This window comes from Onychostoma macrolepis, chromosome 09 (assembly GCF_012432095.1).
Source record: "Onychostoma macrolepis isolate SWU-2019 chromosome 09, ASM1243209v1, whole genome shotgun sequence".
In the NCBI taxonomy this organism is placed as follows: domain Eukaryota; kingdom Metazoa; phylum Chordata; class Actinopteri; order Cypriniformes; family Cyprinidae; genus Onychostoma; species Onychostoma macrolepis.
The window spans coordinates 28492101-28507657 of NC_081163.1; the positions used below are offsets into that span (position 1 = coordinate 28492101).

The 15557-nt window shown below is 43.3% G+C and overlaps 10 non-coding genes across 10 annotated transcripts; all 10 read right to left on the reverse strand.

Moving 5' to 3' along the window:
- Positions 1 to 1268: 1268 nt before the first annotated feature.
- On the reverse strand, positions 1269 to 1341 carry trnar-ccu (transfer RNA arginine (anticodon CCU)). Its single transcript has one exon. It is a non-coding gene; the product is annotated as a tRNA-Arg (tRNA).
- A 7752-nt stretch (positions 1342 to 9093) lies between these two features.
- On the reverse strand, positions 9094 to 9165 carry trnam-cau (transfer RNA methionine (anticodon CAU)). Its single transcript has one exon. It is a non-coding gene; the product is annotated as a tRNA-Met (tRNA).
- Positions 9166 to 10045: 880 nt separating this feature from the next.
- trnam-cau (transfer RNA methionine (anticodon CAU)) lies at positions 10046 to 10117 on the reverse strand. Its single transcript has one exon. It is a non-coding gene; the product is annotated as a tRNA-Met (tRNA).
- Positions 10118 to 10671: 554 nt separating this feature from the next.
- On the reverse strand, positions 10672 to 10743 carry trnam-cau (transfer RNA methionine (anticodon CAU)). Its single transcript has one exon. It is a non-coding gene; the product is annotated as a tRNA-Met (tRNA).
- A 997-nt stretch (positions 10744 to 11740) lies between these two features.
- On the reverse strand, positions 11741 to 11812 carry trnam-cau (transfer RNA methionine (anticodon CAU)). Its single transcript has one exon. It is a non-coding gene; the product is annotated as a tRNA-Met (tRNA).
- Positions 11813 to 11818: 6 nt separating this feature from the next.
- Positions 11819 to 11891, reverse strand: trnar-ccu (transfer RNA arginine (anticodon CCU)). The gene has a single exon. It is a non-coding gene; the product is annotated as a tRNA-Arg (tRNA).
- A 170-nt stretch (positions 11892 to 12061) lies between these two features.
- On the reverse strand, positions 12062 to 12133 carry trnam-cau (transfer RNA methionine (anticodon CAU)). Its single transcript has one exon. It is a non-coding gene; the product is annotated as a tRNA-Met (tRNA).
- An 864-nt stretch (positions 12134 to 12997) lies between these two features.
- On the reverse strand, positions 12998 to 13069 carry trnam-cau (transfer RNA methionine (anticodon CAU)). Its single transcript has one exon. It is a non-coding gene; the product is annotated as a tRNA-Met (tRNA).
- Positions 13070 to 13742: 673 nt separating this feature from the next.
- Positions 13743 to 13814, reverse strand: trnam-cau (transfer RNA methionine (anticodon CAU)). Its single transcript has one exon. It is a non-coding gene; the product is annotated as a tRNA-Met (tRNA).
- A 234-nt stretch (positions 13815 to 14048) lies between these two features.
- Positions 14049 to 14120, reverse strand: trnam-cau (transfer RNA methionine (anticodon CAU)). The gene has a single exon. It is a non-coding gene; the product is annotated as a tRNA-Met (tRNA).
- Positions 14121 to 15557: the final 1437 nt, after the last annotated feature.

A 15557-nucleotide genomic window follows, 5' to 3' on the forward strand; every position in this document is an offset into this window, starting at 1 on the left:
TTACAGACATGATGAATATATCTATAGAAAGCTTTGAATTTCTACAAAACGAAATAAATCATATCCAAAACAAAAACTCTTTCATTATAATCCGTAAAGATGCATTTCTTTCTAAAGGCGCGTCCAATGAGGAGATGCGAGTCAGGATTTTTAACTTCATCTTTGTGACACTGACTCAGAAAACACTAGTTTATTAATAAATAATTCAAATATCTCCTTACTATTTTCCCAAGACACATTCATTGTAACTTTTGCCGGGGCTTTGCGGCAAGCTTTAGCCTATTTAGTGCGCTCATGTCACGTTGCTGTGGGCGCTATGGTCACGAAAACTCATAATTTGCATGCGTTTTTAAGCATTCCGGTTTGTAAACGAGTGATTTAAGAGATTGAAATGCAAACAACAGCACTATATGCGCGAGCTGTGTGTTTTCTGAGAGTGCTTTCTGCAATTGGATCGGATCAAGGCCAGTTCATATTCACACCTTAAACGAACCGTACCAGAGTTCGTTTGGAAGCGGACCGAGACCACCTATTCAGCTGGGTCTCGGTACGCTTGTTTGGTCCGCTTTTGGTGCGAACCCGCTGCATACTCACCTGCCCAAACGAACCGCACCAAGAGGGAAAACGAACTCTAGTACGATTCAACCGAACTAAGTGAGGCAGGTGTGAAAGCACCCTTAATTTAGGACATATGAGTAGCTTTTTTAAACGTGCCTTGGATAAAAACACCACTGATGTGCATCTTGAGACAAAACAATTATTTTTAGATCAGTCAATTCAAGTTGCTTTCAGTTAAAACAGCCCAGACATGCATTTTAGTCTGAGACTACTCTTGACTACGTTAGCCTTGTCTGTGAAACCAGGGGATAGTGTCTTTACACCTTTTGCTTATATATTGCTTACACCTTAGTTTTACAAGATTATTAACTCCATAAACAATACCACCATATGAAAATGACTTACACACTTCAATTTAAACGGTTATTTCGGGGGGAAAAAATATTCTAACCTTGTCTCTATACAAGCGGCCATTTGGCCAACAACATCTCGTTTTCACATCTCGCGTGGTTCTGTGTGATTTGGACAACAAGTTACTACCCCTTCTTCAAGTTACGCCCCTCTCTTGCAGTCCGCAGACAGACCCTATTGCTTTTTGGGGGTCTCAGGCATGTATAAATGTTAAAACCTTTTAGCAGAGGATGGTTTTGACCCATCGACTTCTGGGTTATGGGCCCAGCAAGCTTACGCTGCGCCTCCTGGCTGTAAGTCACCCCAGATGGGACTCAAACCCACAATCCCTGGCTTAGGAGGCCAGTGCCTTATCCATTAGGCCACTGGGGCTGTTGTGGAGTAGCTGACTTGCCCTCTCATTCAGGTGGCCTTTAAAAGAAAATTAGATAAGAGTCTTCTGGATGAACGCCTGCTAAGAGAGCACTCCCACGCTGTGAATACTGCCCCTTTTGGGGGTCTCAGGTATGTATAAAAGTTAAAACCTTTTAGCAGAGGATGGTTTCGATACATCGACCTCTGGGTTATGGGCCTAGCACGCTTCCACTGCGCCACTCTGCTCTTCCTGAAAAAGGCTCACATACACTGGTGTGTTCGAATCGACTTGAATTTAGGCACTAGTTACGAGCTACTTGGTCATGAACAGTGGCGGTTTTAGGCATGGGCGAACGGGGCAGCCGCCCGGGGCGGCATTTTTTCATGACACGTGGGGGGCGGCACAAGCACTTGGAAAAAAAAAAATCATCTGCGACGCTAAGCGGTTTTCTATTATCTATCATATTATCTATCATATAACTGTGCGGGAATTGGCAAATTGGCGCCCCTGCTTGTTGAGAAGGTACCGAGCACAGAAGCTGTGTGAGAAGTGGAAAGGGGAGGGGGGTGCGGCCGCGGGGGACAGTTCACCTCTCCCAAATTAGTGGGACAAGTGGGCTAAAGTCAGTCACACCCAGGGGCGCGGGAAGTGTTTTTTTCATGTGGGCAACTGTTTAATTGTTGGGAATATAAAAAAAAAAAAAAATCGGAGTGTCTATTTAAGTGCAAATAGCTATGTTGCTGGCAGAGGCTATTTAGATTAACTCCACCCACAAATGTAGGATTGGGATAGTCAAATATGCAAAAGACGGTTATTATCTGTCAGATTCAGTGGTGCAGATGGTAAAATTTGCGTTACACTTCTTTCGACACGATCGACCAGGGTTGGAATCTACCTTTTTAAATTTCAAATCACATCACATCAGAAAAGCATTTATTTTTTAATAAAAATGAAGGAAATAATCAAAGAGTTGAACATAAAGTATCGGGTAGGGTTAGGGTAGGTGTAGAGAGGGCTTTTGTCCCAATAAGGTGGCATCCATTTAATATTTAGAAATAAAATTTAAAAATTACACTCAATAAGTTATTGCATACTATTTTATAATGTATTACAATGCAGAAGTGCAGATAATTACCACTATTTTTGCAATAAATAATGTTTTTCTCTAATAATGTTTTTATTTTATTTTAACATAGAATAAATAGAATCTAAAGCTATTTGCACTGTGTAAATAACATATCACTAAAGAATACTGCTATTTCACTTTGTGGTTTAGTCTTGACTTCTGGTCGTGAGTGACAGTGCTGGGGGAAATCTGTTGATTGTCGAGTGCCAAATAAACACAGAGTGTTTATTATGTATATAGAGTATATTTATTTAAGTTCTGATAACTTATACTGTTTTGTACAGAATTGTGTTTTTCATGTTGAAGGATTTGTGCAATTGAGAAATATAAGCTTGTCTTACACTTATATTGTTATAGTAAAACTGTTTGTGCAAAATTTTTTAGCAAAGAAACCTAAAAAATGGGGGGTCAGAGGGGGTCTCGCCCGGGGAGTAATTCAATGTAGAACCGCCACTGGTCATGAATGAGATATTGTTGAAAACTATGACAGTTTTAGCCTAGAAATATGGCAGCTTTTCGTCAAGCAGTACCTGGGTATGCGCATAAGTCTTCGCAGAGGACGGTTATAACAAAATGCATACTTTATCATAACTAACAAAATGCAATCAACTGTCTAAAGCAAAATTTTAGAAACTCCTCAAATAAATAAACACCCCCCTCTGATTTTCGACATGATGGTACAGTCCAATTTCCTCTGGCACAGCACAAGATTTGAAATTGAAGCGCTGTTATGGGATCAGATTCCCGCCTAAAGTATTGCAGTCACTGATAAAAAAATAACAAGCGTGAAAACAAAATTTAAAAACGCAAGTAAAAATATATTGTACAAGATTTAAAAACGAAAGCAAAATTTTTCAGAATAGCAAACAATGGTCACGGATAGAAAAATAATAAGCGTAAATCAAAAAATTAATAACGCATTTTTAAAATAATAAGCATGAATCAAAACTTCAAACACGTTTAAAATCATATTGCACAAAATTGAAATATTAGTGCAAAATTATCTGACTTGCGCACAAAATCATGTTTTCCTTGGTTATATTTCTCTGTTGTTTCTGCTCTCAGACATTTTCTGCTCATATTTTTATTTTTTGTGCGCTTATGCTGTTTTCCCTTCACTCTTGTTTCCACGTTCTGCGCTTGCTTTCCCAAATATTGCGGTTAGAGTTTCATGTAAATCAGAGCGGGTTTAAGCATCATCATTGGTCCACTAGTTCTTGATTGACAGCTCCTCCTCAGCCAATCAGTGGAAGAGGGGCGGTGACGTCACTCCAGTGCTCCTCATTAGCTCCGATGTTCAGCGTTCACTTGTACAGGTGAAAATGGATAACTGTCAGCTGGGTAACATCTTTCCATACAGGACACCGTTATATGTGTCTGTCTGTCACTGCTGTACGTCTGCCTGGCGATCCGTTAACGTTAAATGAGTAAATTGATCAATTAATTATGAATGAATGAATAATGTTTTTGCATTGACTTGGCTAGATTTGACTACTGATCAATGAAAGTGGTAGTGTTACAGAGGAGACAGTTACAGAGAACAGGTCGATTTGATATGTACACAATGATTTATTTGCATAGTATGTGTATTTAAATAAACACTATGCAACAAGCTACATATATAATTGCATAAAATTAACGTTTTAAATATATAAGGTTAGAATACAGCAACAATATGAAAGTAAAACACCCAGCAGGTGGCGGCAAGTATTTTTACGTAAGACATTAAATCATTCATTCAAACGCAGATTCATTCAGTGAGAAATAAAGTGAATCATTCAGTATGAAAGGCTGCTGTTTGTTGCTTGTAGGACACTGTTCTGCTGTGACTTTGTTTGGACTCTTCATCAAAATAGTTACAATATAAGTCATTCAAAATGTACTTGTTATATTGATTTTATACTACAGTTCAATAAAGATTTTCAATGGAGCTGATATTCGGGGAAAACACGCTTCCTCCTGTGATATTCCTAATCGTTGTAAACACAAAATGTGATAAATCTTACAAAACCATCAACCTTATCAATTACATTCTGTACATGAAAGAAAAAGCTGCAAAGCTGTTTACAAAAAAAACTAAACAAATACATGACAAAAAATAAGCAAATTATTGCCTACACACAGTTTAACAAACTAAACAATTGTGACTGGGATGTATTACTCTTACTCATATTATCCTCTCCTAACAGTATAGGACTTATTATTAGTCAGATATGGGCGAACCAGACCTATATAATGGTGACTTCGCAAGCCAGGAGCATATTGTGGCTGCTCCCTTTCGCGGTGTGGCCATAGCCAAATGAATACAGGTGAATATAACCACGACGGGTCGCTAGGATGGCTCATTTAACATTAACGGATCGCCAGGCAGACGTACAGCAGTGACAGACAGACACATATAACGGTGTCCTGTATGGAAAGATGATAGCTGACAGTTATCCATTTTCACCTGTACAAGTGAACGCTGAACATCGGAGCTAATGAGGCGCACTGGAGTGACGTCACCACCCCTCTTCCACTGATTGGCTGAGGAGGAGCTGTCAATCAAGAACTAGTGGACCAATGATGGGGCTTAAATCTACCCTGATTTACATGAAACTCTAACCGCAACATTTGGGAAAGCAAGCGCAGAACATGGAAACAAGAGCGAAGGGAAAAACAGCATGAGCACACAAAAAATAAAAATATGAGCAGAAAATGACTGAGAGCAGAAACAACAGAGAAATATAACCAAGGAAAACATGATTTTGTGCGCAAGTCAGATAATTTTGCATTAATATTTCAATTTTGTGCAAAATTATTTTAAACGTGTTTGAAGTTTTGATTCATGCTTATTATTTTTAAAAATGTGTTATTAATTTTTTGATTTACACTTATTATTTTTCTATACGTTACCATTATTTGCTATTCTGAAAAATTTTGCTTTCGTTTTTAAATCTTGTGCAATATATTTTTACTCGCGTTTTTAAATTTTGTTTTCACGCTTGTTATTTTTTTATCCGTGACTGCAATACTTTAGGCGGGAATCTGATCCCATACGCCGTCTCTCTCTTTGTTTGCTGACACATGGAATGTGGCCTTTCACTGCATGGACCAGTGTGATCTGGTATTCGGGTAAAGAATTCAAACAGTGAAAAGAAATATAAGAACAGTGCACGTTTCTGTACGTTCAAGATATTAATGAAATGTTAAGTACCTGTTCTCTGTTTACATTTAGGCACACATTACTAGCTAGTCTGTCATAGAGGAGTTTTTTCAAAAACTGCAACAGTTTTAGCAGCTTATGTGTGGAAGTTGAACTGACTTAACAGAAGATGGTTTTGATCCCTTTTTGGGGGGCTCAGGCATGTGTAGAAGTTAAATCCTCTTAGCAGAGGATGATTTCAACCCATCGACCTCTGGGTTATGGGCCCAACACACTTCCGCTGCGCCACTCTGCTGTAAATCACCCCAGATGGGACTCAAACGCACAATCACTGGCTTAGGAGGCCAGTGCCTTATCCATTAGGCCACTGGGGCTGTTGTGGAGTAGCTGACTTGCCCTCTCACTCAGGTGGCTTTAAAAAGAAAATCAGATAGAGTCCTCTGGCTGAACGCCTGCTAAGAGAGAACCACTTTTGGGTATACACTCCCACACTGTGGATACTTACCCTTTTGGGGGGTCTCAGGCATTTATAGAAGTTAAAACCACTTAGCAGAGGATGGTTTCGATCCATCAACCTCTGGGTTACGGGTCCAGCACGCTTCCGCTGCACCACTCTGCTGTAAGTCACCCCAGAAGAGAATTGAACCCACAATCCCTGGCTTAGTAGGCCAGTGTCTTATCCATAAGGCCACTGGGGCTGTTGTGGAGTAGCTTACTTGCCCTGGAGTAAACCCCTCACCTGCGTATGAAGCCAACAACAAGACCCACTACCGAGCCAACTGTCACGGAAGACAGAACAAAGAAAAAATACACAACGCAGAGAATCACATACGAGAACTTCAGTCATCCAGCAACATGATCAAGACATTCTTGATCTTTCAGCAAAATTACACCTGATGGCTGAAGATAATTCTTCATGGTTCGGAAACCTGTTAGTATCAAGTGTTTCATGCAACAAATGACTCACGCCCATCACGAGAAATGACAGTTCCAACCAGAAAAGACTATTAAGAACATCACGGAGCTGCATGTTTGTTTCTGTGTCAGCATGCAGTTCGTCCCTACAGACAATCAACACAGAACAAGTGCTATGTGCCTGTAACGATCACAAGTTACAAGAATAAACCTTAAAGTGTCTAAATTTGTATTTTGTGAGAGTTATTAGTCCTCTGGATGAACGCCTGCTAAGAGAGACCCACTTTTGAGTATACACTCCCACACTGTGGATACTTACCCTTTTGGGGGGTCTCAGGCATTTATAGACGTTAAAACCTCTTAGCAGAGGATGGTTTCGATCCATCAACCTCTGGGTTATGGGCCCAGCACGCTTCCGCTGCACCACTCTGCTGTAAGTCACCCCAGAAGGGAATTGAACCCACAATCCCTGGCTTACTAGGCCAGTGTCTTATCCATAAGGCCACTGGGGCTGTTGTGGAGTAGCTTACTTGCCCTCTCATTCAGGTGGCCTTTAAAAGAAAATCAGATAAGAGTCTTCTTGATGAACGCCTGCTAAGAGAGCACTCCCACGCTGTGAATTCTGCCCCTTTTGGGGGTCTTAGGCATGTATAAAAGTTAAAACCTCTCAGCAGAGGATGGTTTCGAACAATCAATCTCTGGATTATGGGCCCAGCACTCTTCCGCTGCGCCACTCTGCTCTTCTTAAAAAAGGCTCACATACACTCGTGTGGTCGAATCGACTTGAATTTAGGCACTCGTTACGAGCTACTTGGTCATGAATGAGATATTGTGGAAAACTATGACAGTTTTAGCCTAGAAATATGGCACCTTTTCGTCAAGCAGTACCTGGGTATGCGCATAAGTCTTCGCAGAGGACAGTTATAACAAAATGCACACTTTATCATAACTAACAAAATGCAATTGTGGGATTACAAATTTATTTAAATGTTTAATTTAGATTCCAATGTAATAGTGTACAAACTGAAGAAGTTATATACATTGTATTTAGCATTTATGGTGAAGATGATGACATCAAATGAACGATTCAAGAGGTCCCTGCCAGTTCCTGTTCTCTTATTGTAAGTGAAATGAGCCAGACAACGGAGACTCTTGCCTTTTGTTTGTAATTGCTCTTGATGCCCCTGCCCCAATCTTTGGGCAGTTAGGCTGATTAGATTAGGAGTGGTTAAATGGGCCAGGATGCTATACCTGAATACTTCATTTGCATGCTTTGTTTAAGGTCGTCACCCGGTGCTTTGTTTCCATTCCTAAGCACTGCCCCCTAAATGTATATACACCACAATGTATCACTGCTTTTAGTTAGACTTGGATGACTACAGCGACGCGCAGCGAGTTCTCAATAAAGAGTAACTTCTGTATGAAAGATATCCCAACGTCTCCTGGTCTCTGCTTCGTAGAAGATAAAAGTTCACAACACAATCAACTGTCTAAAGCAAAATTTTATAAACTCCTCAAATAAATAAACACCCCCCTCTGATTTTCGACATGATGGTATAGTCCAATTTCCTCTGGCACAGCACAAGATTGGAAACTGAAGCGCCGTCTATCTCTTTGTTTGCTGACACATGGAATGTGGCCTTTCACTGCATGGACCAGTGTGATCTGGTATTCAGGTAAAGAATTCAAACAGTGAAAAGAAATATAAGAACAGTGCACGTTTCTGTACGTTCAAGATATTAATGAAATGTTAAGTACCTGTTCTCTGTTTACATTTAGGCACACATTACTAGCTAGTCTGTCATAGAGGAGTTTTTTCAAAAACTGCAACAGTTTTAGCAGCTTATGTGTGGAAGTTGAACTGGCAAAACCATCTTAACAGAAGATGGTTTTGATCCCTTTTTTGGGGGCTCAGGCATGTATAAAAGTTAAAATCTTTTAGCAGAGGATGGTTTCGATCCATCGACATCTGGGTTATGGGCCCAGCACGCTTCCGCTGCGCCACTCTGCTGTAAGTCACCCCAGATGGGACTCGAACTCACAATCCCTGGCTTAGGAGGCCAGTGTCTTATCCATAAAGCCACTGGGGCTGTTGTGGAGTAGCTGACTTGCCCTCTCATTCAGGTGGCCATTAAAAAAAAAACAGATAGAGTCCTCTGGATGAACGCCTGCTAAGAGAGAACCACTTTTGGGTATACACTCCCACACTGTGGATACTTACCCTTTTGGGGGGTCTCAGGCATGTATAGAAGTTAAAAACTCTTAGCAGAGGATGGTTTCGATCCATCGACGTCTGGGTTATGGGCCTAGCACGCTTCCGCTGCGCCACTCTGCTGTAAGTCACCCCAGAAGGAAATTGAACCCACAATCACTGGCTTAGGAGGCCAGTGTCTTATCCATAAGGCCACTGGGGCTGTTGTGGAATAGCTGACATTCTCTATTAATTCTACTTCTCATTCAAGTGGCCTTTAAAAGAAAATCAGATAAGAGTCTTCTTGATGAACGCCTGCTAAGAGAGCACTCCCACAATGTGAATACTGCCCCTTTTGGGGGTCTTAGGCATGTATAAAAGTTATAATCTGTTAGCAGAGGATGGTTTCGATCCATCGACCTCTGGGTTATGGGCCCAGCACGCTTCCGCTGCGCCACTCTGCTGTAAGTCACCCCAGATGGGACTCGAACCCACAATCCCTGGCTTAGGAGGCCAGTGTCTTATCCATAAAGCCACTGGGGCTGTTGTGGAGTAGCTGACTTGCCCTCTCATTAATTCTACTTCTCATTCAAGTGGCCTTTAAAAGAAAATCAGATAAGAGTCTTCTTGATGAACGCCTGCTAAGAGAGCACTCCCACACTGTGACTACTGCCCTTTTGGGGGTCTTAGGCATGTATAAACGTTATAATCTCTTAGCAGAGGATGGTTTCGATCCATCGACCTCTGGGTTATGGGCCCAGCACGCTTCAGCTGCGCCACTCTGCTGTAAGTCACCCCAGATGGGACTCAAACTCACAATCCCTGGCTTAGGAGGCCAGTGTCTTATCAATAAAGCCACTGGGGCTGTTGTGGAGTAGCTGACTTGCCCTCTCATTCAGGTGGCCTTTAAAAGAAAATCAGATAAGAGTCTTCTTGATGAACGCCTGCTAAGAGAGCACTCCCACAATGTGAATACTGCCCCTTTTGGGGGTCTCAGGCATGAATAAAAGTTATAATCTGTTAGCAGAGGATGGTTTCGATTCATCGACCTCTGGGTTATGGGCCCAGCACGCTTCCGCTGCGCCACTCTGCTGTAAGTCACTCCTGATGGGACTAGAACCCACAATCCCTGGCTTAGGAGACCAGTGTCTTATCCATTAGGCCACTGGGGCTGTTGTGGAGTAGCTGACTTCCCCTCTCACTCAGGTGCCTTTAAAAAATACAACAGATAGAATCATCTGGCTGAACACCTGCTAAGAGAGAACCACTTTTGGGTATACACTCCCACACTGTGGATACTTACCCTTTTGGGGCTCTTAGGCATGTATAAACGTTATAATCTGTTAGCAGAGGATGGTTTCGATCCATCGACCTCTGGGTTATGGGCCCAGCACGCTTCCGCTGCGCCACTCTGCTGTAAGTCACCCCAGATGGGACTCAAACTCACAATCCCTGGCTTAGGAGGCCAGTGTCTTATCAATAAAGCCACTGGGGCTGTTGTGGAGTAGCTGACTTGCCCTCTCATTCAGGTGGCCTTTAAAAGAAAATCAGATAAGAGTCTTCTTGATGAACGCCTGCTAAGAGAGCACTCCCACAATGTGAATACTGCCCCTTTTGGGGGTCTCAGGCATGAATAAAAGTTATAATCTGTTAGCAGAGGATGGTTTCAATCCATCGACCTCTGGGTTATGGGCCCAGCACGCTTCCGCTGCGCCACTCTGCTGTAAGTTACCCAGATGGGACTAGAACCCACAATCCCTGGCTTAGGAGGCCAGTGTCTTATCCATTAGGCCACTGGGGCTGTTGTGGAGTAGCTGACATTCTCTATTAATTCTACTTCTCATTCAAGTGGCCTTTAAAAGAAAATCAGATAAGAGTCTTCTTGATGAACGCCTGCTAAGAGAGCACTCCCACAATGTGAATACTGCCCCTTTTGGGGGTCTTAGGCATGTATAAAAGTTAAAACCTCTTAGCAGAGGATGGTTTCGATCCATCGACCTCTGGGTTATGGGCCCAGCACGCTTCCGCTGCGCCACTCTGCTGTAAGTCACTCCTGATGGGACTAGAACCCACAATCCCTGGCTTAGGAGACCAGTGTCTTATCCATTAGGCCACTGGGGCTGTTGTGGAGTAGCTGACATTCTCTATTAATTCTACTTCTCATTCAAGTGGCCTTTAAAAGAAAATCAGATAAGAGTCTTCTGGATGAACGCCTGCGAAGAGAGCACTCCCACGCTGTGACTACTGCCCCTTTTTGGGGGTCTTAGGCATGTATAAAAGTTAAAACCTCTTAGCAGAGGATGGTTTCGATCCATCGACCTCTTGGTTATGGGCCCAGCACGCTTCCGCTGCGCCACTCTGCTCTTCCTAAAAAAATAGGCTCACATACACTGGTGTGTTCGAATCGACTTGAATTTAGGCACTCTTTACGAGCTACTTGGTCATGAATGAGATATTGTTGAAAACTATGACAGTTTTAGCCTAGAAATATGGCAGCTTTTCATCAAGCAGTACCTGGGTATGCGCATAAGTCTTCGCAGAGGACAGTTATAACAAAATGCACACTTTATCATAACTAACAAAATACAATCAACTGTCTGAAAGCAAAATTTTATAAACTCCTCAAATAAATAAACACCCCCCTCTGATTTTCGACATGATGGTATAGTCCAATTTCCTCTGGCACAGCACAAGATTGGAAACTGAAGCGCCGTCTATCTCTTTGTTTGCTGACACATGGAATGTGGCCTTTCACTGCATGGACCAGTGTGATCTGGTATTCGGGTAAAGAATTCAAACATTGAAAAGAAATATAAGAACAGTGCACGTTTCTGTACGTTCAAGATATTAATAAAAATGTTAACTACCTGTTCTCTGTTTACATTTAGGCACACATTACTAGCTAGTCTGTCATAGAGGAGTTTTTTCAAAAACTGCAACAGTTTTAGCAGCTTATGTGTGGAAGTTGAACTGGCTTAACAGAAGATGGTTTTGATCCCTTGTTGGGGGGCTCAGGCATGTATAGAAGTTAAAAACTCTTAGCAGAGGATGGTTTCGATCCATCGACCTCTGGGTTATGGGCCCAGCACGCTTCCGCTGCGCCACTCTGCTGTAAATCACCCCAGATGGGACTCGAACCCACAATCCCTGGCTTAGGAGGCCAGTGTCTTATCCATTAGGCCACTGGGGCTGTTGTGGAGTAGCTGACTTGTCCTCTCACTCAGGTAGCTTTAAAAAAAAACAGATAGAGTCCTCTGGATGAACGCCTGCTAAGAGAGAACCACTTTTGGGTATACACTCCCACACTGTGGATACTTACCCTTTTGGGGGTCTTAGGCATGTATAAAAGTTATAATCTCTTAGCAGAGGATGGTTTCGATCCATCGACCTCTGGGTTATGGGCCCAGCACGCTTCCGCTGCGCCACTCTGCTGTAAATCACCCCAGATGGGACTCAAACCCACAATCCCTGGCTTAGGAGGCCAGTGTCTTATCAATAAAGCCACTGGGGCTGTTGTGGAGTAGCTGACTTGCCCTCTCATTCAGGTGGCCTTTAAAAAAAAATCAGATAAAGAGTCTTCTTGATGAAAGCCTGCTAAGAGAGTACTCCCACAATGTGAATACTGCCCCTTTTGGGGGTCTCAGGCATGAATAAAAGTTATAATCTGTTAGCAGAGGATGGTTTCGATCCATCGACCTCTGGGTTATGGGCCCAGCACGCTTCCGCTGTGCCACTCTGCTGTAAGTCACCCCAGATGGGACTCAAACTCACAATCCCTGGCTTAGGAGGCCAGTGTCTTATCAATAAAGCCACTGGGGCTGTTGTGGAGTAGCTGACTTGCCCTCTCATTCTGGTGGCCTTTAAAAGAAAATCAGATAAGAGTCTTCTTGATGAACGCCTGCTAAGAGAGCACTCCCACAATATGAATACTGCCCCTTTTGGGGGTCTCAGGCATGAATAAAAGTTATAATCTGTTAGCAGAGGATGGTTTCGATCCATTGACCTCTGGGTTATGGGCCCAGCACGCTTCCGCTGCGCCACTCTGCTGTAAGTCACTCCAGATGGGACTAGAACCCACAATCCCTGGCTTAGGAGGCCAGTGTCTTATCCATTAGGCCACTGGGGCTGTTGTGGAGTAGCTGACATTCTCTATTAATTCTACTTCTCATTCAAGTGGCCTTTAAAAGAAAATCAGATAAGAGTCTTCTGGATGAACGCCTGCGAAGAGAGCACTCCCACGCTGTGACTACTGCCCCTTTTTGGGGGTCTTAGGCATGTATAAAAGTTAAAACCTCTTAGCAGAGGATGGTTTCGATCCATCGACCTCTGGGTTATGGGCCCAGCACGCTTCCGCTGCGCCACTCTGCTCTTCCTAAAAAATAGGCTCACATACACTGGTGTGTTCGAATCGACTTGAATTTAGGCACTCGTTACGAGCTACTTGGTCATGAATGAGATATTGTTGAAAACTATGACAGTTTTAGCCTAGAAATATGGCAGCTTTTCGTCAAGCAGTACCTGGGTATGCGCATAAGTCTTCGCAGAGGACAGTTATAACAAAATGCACACTTTATCATAACTAACAAAATACAATCAACTGTCTGAAAGCAAAATTTTATAAACTCCTCAAATAAATAAACACCCCCCTCTGATTTTCAACATGATGGTATAGTCCAATTTCCTCTGGCACAGCACAAGATTGGAAACTGAAGCGCCGTCTATCTCTTTGTTTGCTGACACATGGAATGTGGCCTTTCACTGCATGGACCAGTTTGATCTGGTATTCGGGTAAAGAATTCAAACAGTGAAAAAATATAAGAACAGTGCACGTTTCTGTACGTTCAAGATATTAATAAAAATGTTAACTACCTGTTCTCTGTTTACATTTAGGCACACATTACTAGCTAGTCTGTCATAGAGGAGTTTTTTCAAAAACTGCAACAGTTTTAGCAGCTTATGTGTGGAAGTTGAACTGGCTTAACAGAAGATGGTTTTGATCCCTTGTTGGGGGGCTCAGGCATGTATAGAAGTTAAAAACTCTTAGCAGAGGATGGTTTCGATCCATCGACCTCTGGGTTATGGGCCCAGCACGCTTCCGCTGCGCCACTCTGCTGTAAGTCACCCCAGATGGGACTCGAACTCACAATCCCTGGCTTAGGAGGCCAGTGTCTTATCCATAAAGCCACTGGGGCTGTTGTGGAGTAGCTGACTTGCCCTCTCATTCAGGTGGCCTTTAAAAGAAAATCAGATAAGAGTCTTCTTGATGAACGCCTGCTAAGAGAGCACTCCCACACTGTGACTACTGCCCTTTTGGGGGTCTTAGGCATGTATAAACGTTATAATCTCTTAGCAGAGGATGGTTTCGATCCATCGACCTCTGGGTTATGGGCCCAGCACGCTTCCGCTGCGCCACTCTGCTGTAAGTCACCCCAGATGGGACTCAAACTCACAATCCCTGGCTTAGGAGGCCAGTGTCTTATCAATAAAGCCACTGGGGCTGTTGTGGAGTAGCTGACTTGCCTCTCATTCAGGTGGCCTTTAAAAGAAAATCAGATAGAGTCTTCTGGATGAACACCTGCTAAGAGAGCACTCCCACAATGTGAATACTGCCCCTTTTGGGGGTCTCAGGCATGAATAAAAGTTATAATCTTAGCAGAGGATGGTTTCGATCCATTGACCTCTGGGTTATGGGCCCAGCACGCTTCCGCTGTGCCACTCTGCTGTAAGTCACTCCAGATGGGACTAGAACCCACAATCCCTGGCTTAGGAGGCCAGTGTCTTATCCATTAGGCCACTGGGGCTGTTGTGGAGTAGCTGACATTCTCTATTAATTCTACTTCTCATTCAAGTGGCCTTTAAAAAAAAAACAGATAGAGTCTTCTTGATGAACGCCTGCTAAGAGAGCACTCCCACACTGTGAATACTGCCCCTTTTGGGGGTCTCAGGCATGTATAGAAGTTAAAACTCTTAGCAGAGGATGGTTTCGATCCATTGACCTCTGGGTTATGGGCCCAGCACGCTTCGCTGCGCCACTCTGCTGTAAGTCACCCCAGATGGGACTCAAACTCACAATCCCTGGCTTAGGAGGCCAGTGTCTTATCCATAAAGCCACTGGGGCTGTTGTGGAGTAGCTGACTTGCCCTCTCACTCAGGTGGCCTTTAAAAAAAATCAGATAGAGTCTTCTGGATGAACACCTGCTAAGAGAGAACCACTTTTGGGTATACACTCCCACACTGTGAATACTGCCCCTTTTGGGGTCTTAGGCATGTATAAACGTTATAATCTCTTAGCAGAGGATGGTTTCGATCCATTGACCTCTGGGTTATGGGCCCAGCACGCTTCCGCTGTGCCACTCTGCTGTAAATCACCCCAGATGGGACTCGAACCCACAATCCCTGGCTTAGGAGGCCAGTGTCTTATCAATAAAGCCACTGGGGCTGTTGTGGAGTAGCTGACTTGCCTCTCATTCAGGTGGCCTTTAAAAGAAAATCAGATAGAGTCTTCTGGATGAACGCCTGCTAAGAGAGAACCACTTTTGGGTATACACTCCCACACTGTGACTACTGCCCCTTTTGGGGGTCTCAGGCATGTATAAACGTTATAATCTCTTAGCAGAGGATGGTTTCGATCCATTGACCTCTGGGTTATGGGCCCAGCACGCTTCGCTGCGCCACTCTGCTGTAAGTCACCCCAGATGGGACTCCAACTCACAATCCCTGGCTTAGGAGGCCAGTGTCTTATCCATTAGGCCACTGGGGCTGTTGTGGAGTAGCTGACTTGCCCTCTCACTCAGGTAGCTTTAAAAAAAAAACAGATAGAGTCCTCTGGATGAACACCTGCTAAGAGAGCACTCCA